Source organism: Clupea harengus, chromosome 11 (genome assembly GCF_900700415.2).
Source record: "Clupea harengus chromosome 11, Ch_v2.0.2, whole genome shotgun sequence".
Lineage (NCBI taxonomy): Eukaryota > Metazoa > Chordata > Actinopteri > Clupeiformes > Clupeidae > Clupea > Clupea harengus.
In genome coordinates, this window is record NC_045162.1 from 28235290 (window position 1) to 28244956 (window position 9667).

Below are 9667 nucleotides of genomic sequence, written 5' to 3' on the forward strand. Positions count from 1 at the left end.
AAAAAAATATATGGTAGAATTCATGGTGAATTTAGCTCTCTCTCTCCAAAACAAATGAGTCACACAAACTGGTGAAACTGAGGAGCTCTGTGCTCTGGCATAATAGCATTTTTCTAGATCTAGATTTTTTTTGTGTGTGTGTATAGTATAATGGTAGTAGTGTGCATCAGTGCTTGTGATTCTAGTGAATTTAACCTGAGATAATGGTGTTTTTTTACCACCGGTTTGGCCAGTAAATGACATCATGTCAATGATCCAACGTGTAGAACCAGTGGAGTGCAGACATGCGTATCACGAGGTGAGTTTCTCTGAGGGTTGACCTGTGTTAGATGGCATGTTATTATTGCATCAGTGTGAGCTTAGTGGGCTGCAGGGGGACAGGCAGCTCCACTCTGACTCGCAGCACACCGTAGTGTAAAAGACTTTATCTGAGAAGCATCGCACTTTAAATTGAGAGAAAATTGAGTTGAGACGGGCAGTGTGAGCTATTATAAGAGCAAGGCCGTGATCCTGCCTCTATCTGTTGTGTGCTTCAGTATTGGATTCTCCCACTGCAAGAGCGACGACCAGCCTCCATTTCTGCACTGGACAGAGAAAATGGCTGCTGACATCCAAATGGAGTCTGAGAGCTGCTGCTGTCTTGAGAAGCAAAACTAATTAGTACAATTAATACAATATTTTCATGTACATGATTTAATAGCCCAATTTCTAATAGGCTGTAAAAACCAATGAAATTCCACCTTAACAATCTAAAATCTGAAACATAATCTAAAATGCTTCATGTGGTATTTTCTGTTTTCTGGTTGCTTTTGCTGCTATGTTGCTGCAGATGTTCACAATGCTATTCAGTGTGGTGGTTTTCTCCATGTATTTTCCTGAAGCTGGACACTGAAATGCTTCTTTGCCCACCCCAGTTACTGCGCCATGGTTGCTCATGTCCTAACAAAACTCCTATTTGATAGCGCCAGAAAGGAAGTAGATTTTCTTTTAAAGAACTAATGTATCGAAAATATTCTTTTTAGTACGCACATAATACATTATGTATTTCCAATATATTTTGTTAATTGAAAGGATTCGTTAATTTAGTTATATAGCAATTTTTTTAAGAATTTGGCGGGAACATTTTCAAAATTCTATGCTTGTTTAATGAATAGAGTTTATAATGGTCTATGACCTCTTATTTATCTGCGAGATCAGTATTAACATTAAATTGCCTGACACCCCTGGGCATAGCTCTCACCTGGAGAGCCACTGTATATTTATTTTTCTAGCATCTGGGGGAATCTATATTGTTTTTTTTTGTTTGTTTGTTTTCAGATTTAACAACAATCCCACAGCCACAGGTAGGGACTATAACTTGTCATAATATCAAGACAACCTGTATTTGTATTTTCATTCAAATACTCAGTAGTACAGGTCTCACCATCTTCTTAAGGCTAAAAGTTGCCGTGATTTGGCTGCTCTTAGTGATAGAGTCTCTGACCAGAACTCACTCACTCACGATTGGGACAGAATATTAAATGTAGGCCTCTGTTAAGACCCTAAACTGGGACGCAACTGAAAAGCCTACAGCTAATGCTGGGCTCCATGCGGTTGGACGGCAGCCATCTTGTATTACATCACATTTACAGATTGATTTCTCCAGAGCAGTGAGAAGTCACACTTTATTGGTGCTTGTGTTCCGAGGGAGCCGTGGCCTTGATCATGATGCTGTTAGCATAAAGCACAGGAATGAACTCACCTCGTGTGGAAGAGGCCGGTATAAATACACCTGAGATGCATGTTTTGCCAATACCATTTACCAATCAATGCTCATGTCGCCAGATGAATCAGAATTGAAATTGTATAAGATCTATATGAATCTCATGCTAAAGGTCTAAATATGACACCTGGACCTCAAACTGCAAACGTGCTTTCCCTTCTGATTCCCTCCCTCTCCATGCTTCCCTCTGAGCTCCTTTGGTTTGAGCGACCCGAGCCGTGCCGTGCCGCGCCCACTCTGGGCTCCACTGGTGTGTTAAATACGGCCACAGCAGTGTGCACAGCTTCAGGGCTGCAGGTTCGCTGGGAAAATGAAGAGAAAGAAGGGAGAAAGTTCTGGGCCCTCTGCCTCCTCAACACCCTTCACCCCCCCCTCACACACACACACACACACACACACACACACACACACACACACACACACACACACACACCCCAGCAGCAGTAGCCTGCACCCCCGTAGCTCTTGAACTCTTTTCATGTGGGCCACAGCACCATGTCTAATGGCTCCCGCTGAGCAGCGCGTCCCCTGCTCTCCGCATCAAGCCCATCGCCGCTAAATCAAACCATAGAAAATTGGGCTTAAAATATTGGGGTGCAGACAGCCCCCCTAAAACAGACAGAGAAAAGGAGGTAAAAGAGCCCCCAAAAGAGGCATCTGTCGTCGCAGTCATGTACATGAAAGTTAGGCACACTCAGGATAGCATGTCCTCTGCTCGCGCTCCCATTACCAGCGGCCCGCTTTGACTCCCACGATGGATGCCTTTTTTTGTGTTTTAAATGAGTTGAAATGATTCGAGTGTGGAGCTGAGGAGAGGCTGAGGAGAGGTTGTGTTCTGGAGGGACACCGCGCTTCTGTGCCTCACATGGTCAGAGAGGTGAGCATTGTGTTTATTTTCTATTTCTTAGCAGGACTAGATGCTAAATAGCGAATTCATAATTACAGTCTTCTAACGGGGAGCTTCAAACGTGAGAAAATGTGTGTTGAACCATTGAAAAGCCACATGCTTGTTGCCCACAGTGGCTAGTGTATGAGTTAAAGTAGCCTTATTATAGTTTAGTGATTTGAGCCAATTCAAAGTGTGAAGCTAATCTGACATACTTACAGGAAATTGTGAAGGGAGACAATGAGGGTGAAACATATACTTTCAGAGACTCAAACTGTTAACAGAGTGTGTGTGTGTGTGTGTGTGTGTGTGTGTGTGTGTGTGTGTGTGTGTGAGTGTGTGTCTGTGTGTTAGCATATGTATATGTACGGATGTGTATGGGTGTGTGTGTGTGTGTGTGTGTGTGTGCATGTGCGTGTGCGTGTGCGTGTGAGTGTGTGTCTGTGTGTTAGCATATGTATATGTACGGATGTGTGTGTGTGTGTGTGTGTGTGTGTGTGTGTGTGTGTGTGTGTGTGTGTGTGTGTGCGTGCACGTCGGGTGGAGTCTGCTGTTGGTTTAGTGATGAGGAAGACTCAGAACAATGCAGCCGGCTGACACAGGGATATGCCAACCCCCTACTTTCTGTCTTCTACTCTCTCTGTCTTTCTCCCTATGGCACGCAAACACACACACACACACACACACACACACACACACACACACACACACACACACACACACACACACACACACACACACACACACACACACACACACACACACCCAGGATGAGGAGAGGTGTCAGTCAGCTTTCACTATATGGAACGACTGTCTATCCATGTGAAAAATACATGAGATACGCTGAATGGGATGACACCCTATCTGCCAGGCATGAGCGGTAATGAGTGTGGGCTCAATGCAAATTATGGACAGATGATGGCAACGATTTCAGCTGTACGCCTTATGCCTCTGCTTTGTGTTGTGTTGTGTTGTGTTGTGTTGTGTTGTATATTTTGATAAAGCATGCGTGCCTGAGTGTGTACGCATAAGTATGTGCAAGCGAGTCGGTGTGTGTCTGTGTGTTAGTGTGTGTGTGTTAGTGTGTGCGTGTCGGTGTGTGTGTGTGTGTTAGTGTGTGTGTGTTAGTGTGTGCGTGTCGGTGTGTGAGTGTGTGTTAGTGTGTGTGTGTTAGTGTGTGCGTGTCGGTGTGTGTGTGTTAGTGTGTGTGTGTGTGTGTGTGTATTAGGTGTGTACATGGCAGAGGGTAGGAGGATGGCTCATCACTGCACAAGCCTCTATCGTTCTTGTCTCTAGGGGAGAGACATACACCCAGCAGAAAGAGAAAGAGAAAGAGGTAGAAGGACAGGAACAGAAGGGACAGAAAGACAGAGACAGCCTCAGGAGAAAGAAAGATTCTCATGGAACAGGCAGACAAAGAGACAGAGACAGAGACGGCAGACACCATTTGTACGAAGACCTGGAGTGAGCGGTAGACATACCTTTGAGCGGCACAGCAGCCCAAGACTGTGCCCTGGAAAACCTGCTTGAGACAGATGGGGGCTGAGCCGTGCACCTGCAAACACACAAAGCCATTCAAAGTCACAACGCAAGCATTTCTGAATTAGAAAAAAACTGGAGGAGAGAGATGTTCATTTTTCCTCTGCGTGGAGGGAGGACAGGAGAGGATGGCGTGAACGAGTCGGGAGAGGGGGGAGGGGAAGGAGGAGAGCGAAAGAGAGAGCAGCGCGGCGTTTTTCGTACCCTAATAATAAAGGGAGGAAAAGAGAGAGGGAAAGAAACGATAGAAAAATGCCATACAAAGAGTAGGTTTTCCATTGTGTGGAAATATAAACACAGATGAGCTGTGTCTTTGATTTGCTCCTGCCTTTCACTCGGCTCAGCGGGGCGCTTCTAAAGAACGCTCCCCCCTTTTGCATTTTGGGTAAATAGGCACCACGGACCCTGCATGATGAGATTAGATCCCCCTGCTTTATTTCTCTTTTCCCCCGTCCCTCTCCTTCTGTCCCTCTCTGTCATTCTCTCACACTTTGTCGACAAGCAGAAAAATCCGGCACTTTCTCTGTCTTTTTTTCCTCCTCGCGTCAGTATTAGAGTTTCCTTTCGTTACCCCCTGTAATGCTTTCATTTCATTCAGCTTTTAGTTGTTGCATTGCCAAACGGTGAGAAGTTTCACCCACCGTCTGCACAGATCCATGCGCTATCATGTGTGTGTGTGTGTGTGTGTGTGTGTGCGTGTGTGTGTGTGTGTGTGTGTGTGTGTGTATGAGGATAATAACGCGTTTTATGCACTTGCATGATGCTGGATGTCTGTTAGCCCAGCATGCAGCAAATTGCTCATTACAGCTAACCAGTGGATCAAAATTAATTGATTTCACAGAGCTGTGAGAATTTCTGTCAAATAAGCTGAGCAAAAATGAAGTGAAATGTTGCAGTCTTAGGATACATCAGGGCTCAGCATGAGGAAACAGCTATCGCAATAGCAGTGGAAATAAGTCACTTAGCACAGATGATTGAGAAGTTAATAGGAAATTATATATAAGTATGTCAGTCTAAAAGATAAATCAAAGTAGTTTGAAATAATTCTTATATATGACTCGCACTGATATGAATTCTGACATGACGATAAATTGGGATAATTTGATTTCACTCTCAAAAATAAATAAGGCTAATATGAAATCAGTTTTAAATATGAATCAGTCAGATGAAGTCAGTTTTGACTCTGAATCAGCGATCAGCCTTAAATATGAATAGACTGATAGAAAGCACTCCTCTGCGGTCTCCATCTGCAGTGACACAGTCCTCCTCTAATCCTTCCACAAAAGAATTATTACAATTACCTCAAAGGCTGGCTGTAACAACAGCGTGTGTGTGTGTGTGTGTTTTTGTGTATGTGTCCGTCTGTGTGTGTGTGTGTGTGTGTCTGGACTAAGGATTTAGATATGCGCTTGTTTTCTACATGGTATTAAATAAATGGCAAAAATAAATGGCTTTAAATACAAGATTTCTATTTTTATATTTCTATTTTAATACATTATTTAATGAGTAGGAAAACATTTCGATTTCCACAGATCATACATGCAGTATATGACTAGTAATTATGTCATTGAAATCATATCATGTACATTTGTCATCAGAGAAAGGTGTTCCATATACCTCACCCTTCTCTGTGGTCCAGAGGTCTTCCTCACTGCTAGAGCGCCTTCTGGAAGTCGATACAGTAACATCCCTTCTGCTCCTCACATCGGCTCATAACTATATGACAGGAATGTGTTGGAACACAAAAACATTGCCCAACAGGCCTTTAAATACATAATACAGGCCTCTCTTTTTGTCCATTAACTGGATTAAGAAAAGTCCTCAGTCATTCTCTGTCGCTCTTAAATCCCACCATTGTTTAAAGGCAGCTCCCTCTTTCATTGTAACATCAAGCCTACAAATCAGCACCCTGTAAGAGATATGGTTCAAAAAGTCAGGATGAGACACTGATGAGTGCATTGGCTTGAAATACCAGTGGACATTTTACTACTGAATACAATACCAAATAAAGCAGGCACTTTATCAGGTCTGTAGCCTATTTTTTCGTTCATAATCCACTATTTCTACCAAGGGTTACTGATTTAATGAGATGCATTATAAAACCCAAATCTTTCCATCTAACTTTGGATGATATGCTGTCATGCTGCAACTTGCCTCAGAGATCATTTCTGTGAGATGCTCCATTAAGATTGGATATAGAGTTATGTATTTGTTATCGTGCCATTCGCAAATTGAAAATCCCCATAAAATTGTCTTGCTATTTTTTTAAATCCCAATCATATACACTTGCTTGTCAGTAAAAGAAATGTGGGGAGAATAGTTTGAATGCTTTTTGAAACTGCTTTCTTTTGAAATCATTTTGTTGATACACAAGAAATACCCATGCACTGCAATACACAGAATCATTTTGGCTCGATCACAATGAACACATTTTAGACAGGCACTGCATTTGGAAAAATGGTTATGATTCTTTGATGGAGTCATTCTATTCAGCTACAGAACACACCGTCTGTTGTCACAACTTATTTTTCTATCAATTCCTTCAATTCAATTATTTTAATAGTTGACTGATCAGGTTTACTGAGGGGATGTATACGGAGTTTTTGAAGTCTACAAAAGGGACTAATCACGTTTATTAAATAACAGCAGTGTTATTTAAAAGAAAAAAAACGAAAGCGAGAATGACAATCATACCATACTTTCACTTTCCTTGTGTAAATACAATTGATTACTGGAGATTACACTTAAATGAAATGCACTCTTTTCTATGTGGGAAAATTAACCAATATTTCCTGGTGTTGTTTTTCTTCAGACATTTAACCTTTGCCCTGGTGCCAATAGAGAGTATGCTGACCTTCTTGATGGTACAGACATACATGTAATTGTACTTTTTTATTCAGATTACGTTTACAGGGTAAGTCCATATTCCTAGATGTCTCGGGCTATCTCACTGGCTTTCTTTGTTTTGTTATTTTATTTTATTTATTTATTTATTTTAATACAGTCCAACGAAAACACAATGACCATAAGAAATTATATTTATACAACATTATGCTTTGTCAATAAATAAATGTGTCTGAATTTTTTCTAATGTATCTCATTGGTCACCAGAAATTGAAGTATTAATAACTAGCATTATAAGAGATAAGGCCAAGTCAGTTTTTATCGACTAAAGGCCACCTAAATAGTTATCCAGGCATTCAATGGCATCAATCTGAATAAAACCCTCCCCAGCACATGTTTGTGTGCTTACGGACTGTCACTGAAAGCTTAGTTCATCAACACAACAATGGACACAAAAGGGGGAGGCATGGACTCAGGTTGTTACCCTTTCTAATGAAGCGAGTAACTTATGAGAGGCTTTGGAGTCAGGACAGTCTTAGAAACAGTCTTAGACACATTGCCTTTGTGTACTGAGGCTGACACTGGGAGGTGGTTGTAGCAGTGATTATTCAGACATTCATTCTGATTTTGATTGATTGGTCCTAATGTTATTTTATCACATCAAATCTAATGCAGTGCAGTGATAGGTTGTATTTATCGCTGCTCATACTTGCACACACCTTTGCTAATGAGATGCTTACCCTGTAGTGAGAGTACTTCATTTGGTATGTAGTAGCAATACAGCTGGAGTCAAATCATGTTATTTAAACACAAATAATAGATATTTACATATGTATATTTTAATCTAACTGGAATCAGTTTCTTATCAATTATATGTATTTACATTCAAATGTATCTTTTCTTTTCATCAGCATTATCTTTGAGTTTGTAGCAAAAAATTATCAACAATGTTTCTGCTGATGAGATATATTATACTTTTCATTAGCCCTGAAAAAGAGAAATTTGAAAGAAAACATTGGAAAATTAGAATTATAAAGTTATTTTTATATTCATTGTTCATTTGATGGAAAGAATGCAGTATTTTTTTCCCAAATGGGACAAATGCAATTGTTCATGTACTGTTTCTGTTGTTGAATGATGGTCGTAAGAGGCAAATTATTCTACTCTTTCAGAAAACTACAATGCCAATTTACAGTGTTAATGTTACTGCTCTTTCAGATACACATCAGATAAATAGTATCATGATACCTGATATTCCTGTATTTCCCTTAAAGTAGCAATGACATGCCCTCTCAGAAGACTGATTGAATTTAGGTCGTATTCAGTATTTGTTCTGAAAGAGAAACGGCATGTTATGTGGTCATGCTCCTGTTGAGAACACTGCTAAATGGATGCTAACACACGGCGGCCCTGCTAGGCTGGCTGGGTCAGACTGGGCCGCGGCAGCAGGGTTGCACCTTCTCTATCTGGGTGCTCTGCCACGGCAGTGGTGCACGTAATGTCCCTGTCAGGATGTGGAGTCAGGACCCTTGGCTAAGTAGAGGTCAGGATACACAATCCTGCGAGCACACAAGTGGGTTTTAAGTCGGCTGCCTCCTTTCATTGGCAAAGAATGGAGCCCCTCCCCTCACAACTCTGCATCAATCCCTGTAGTATCCCAAGGGAACTCCCCCTTCTCTCACACACACATACACTCTCTCTCTCACACACAAGTATACATATTATACACACACATCGACAGCTCAGAGTATCCAGTCGTTCCATGTGTGGATGTGGGACCTGGGTTTGCCTTGAGGTAATGCAGCACTCCTGGCTATGAGTACAACCTGTGACTTCCAAACCGCCCCAAAAGACCCTGCTGAGGGGGTGCAGGCATTGCAAATGTAAGACTAGAGGTAGTCTAGAATGTTTTTTTCTTGAATATCTATTTTGTTGTTGTTGTTGTTGTTTATTTGGGAGACATGGATTTGCATAACAGAATGCTAAACTACATACATAATATGCAGACTAGCATACAGAAAACTATGGCCATTTAAAAAGGATTCCTTTCATAAAATCGTACACTTTGGGTACAGTGAACAGCACCATCATATACTATCTCCTAGGTTTGGACACAGACTCAGAGGCCGGCGGCTACACAGAGGCAGCCACAGTAGGAAGTCAGTGGGCAGAAAAGAGGATCACCATGCTATTGATTGCTGTGCTAAATGTAACTGTGTTCAGATGCACGGAATATCGGGTTGGTATCCATTACAATATACACTATAAACTATATATATTTTAATGATCATTCTACTGATACTAAAATGGTTTGCATTAACAAATAGCTGCTAATGTGTGCCATACACAAATAGTTACTACTATAAGTGTAATCACAAATATTTACAGATGAAATGTTTATCATTTATAGAATACAATGTGAGAGTTTTTTTAGCAAACTGAACTCACTACTTCTATACAAAATGTAGCCTTATACATTTTAATGTTTGTTATTTATTTAAATTCAAGTATGAGTTAAAGCACTTTGTTATTAATTAGGCTGCACTCAGTATACATAAACCTGTTGTGATTTTATTTGTATATCTCAGAACCCGCATTTATATTCAACCTGTATTTATCCTTTGAAATTAAAGTGT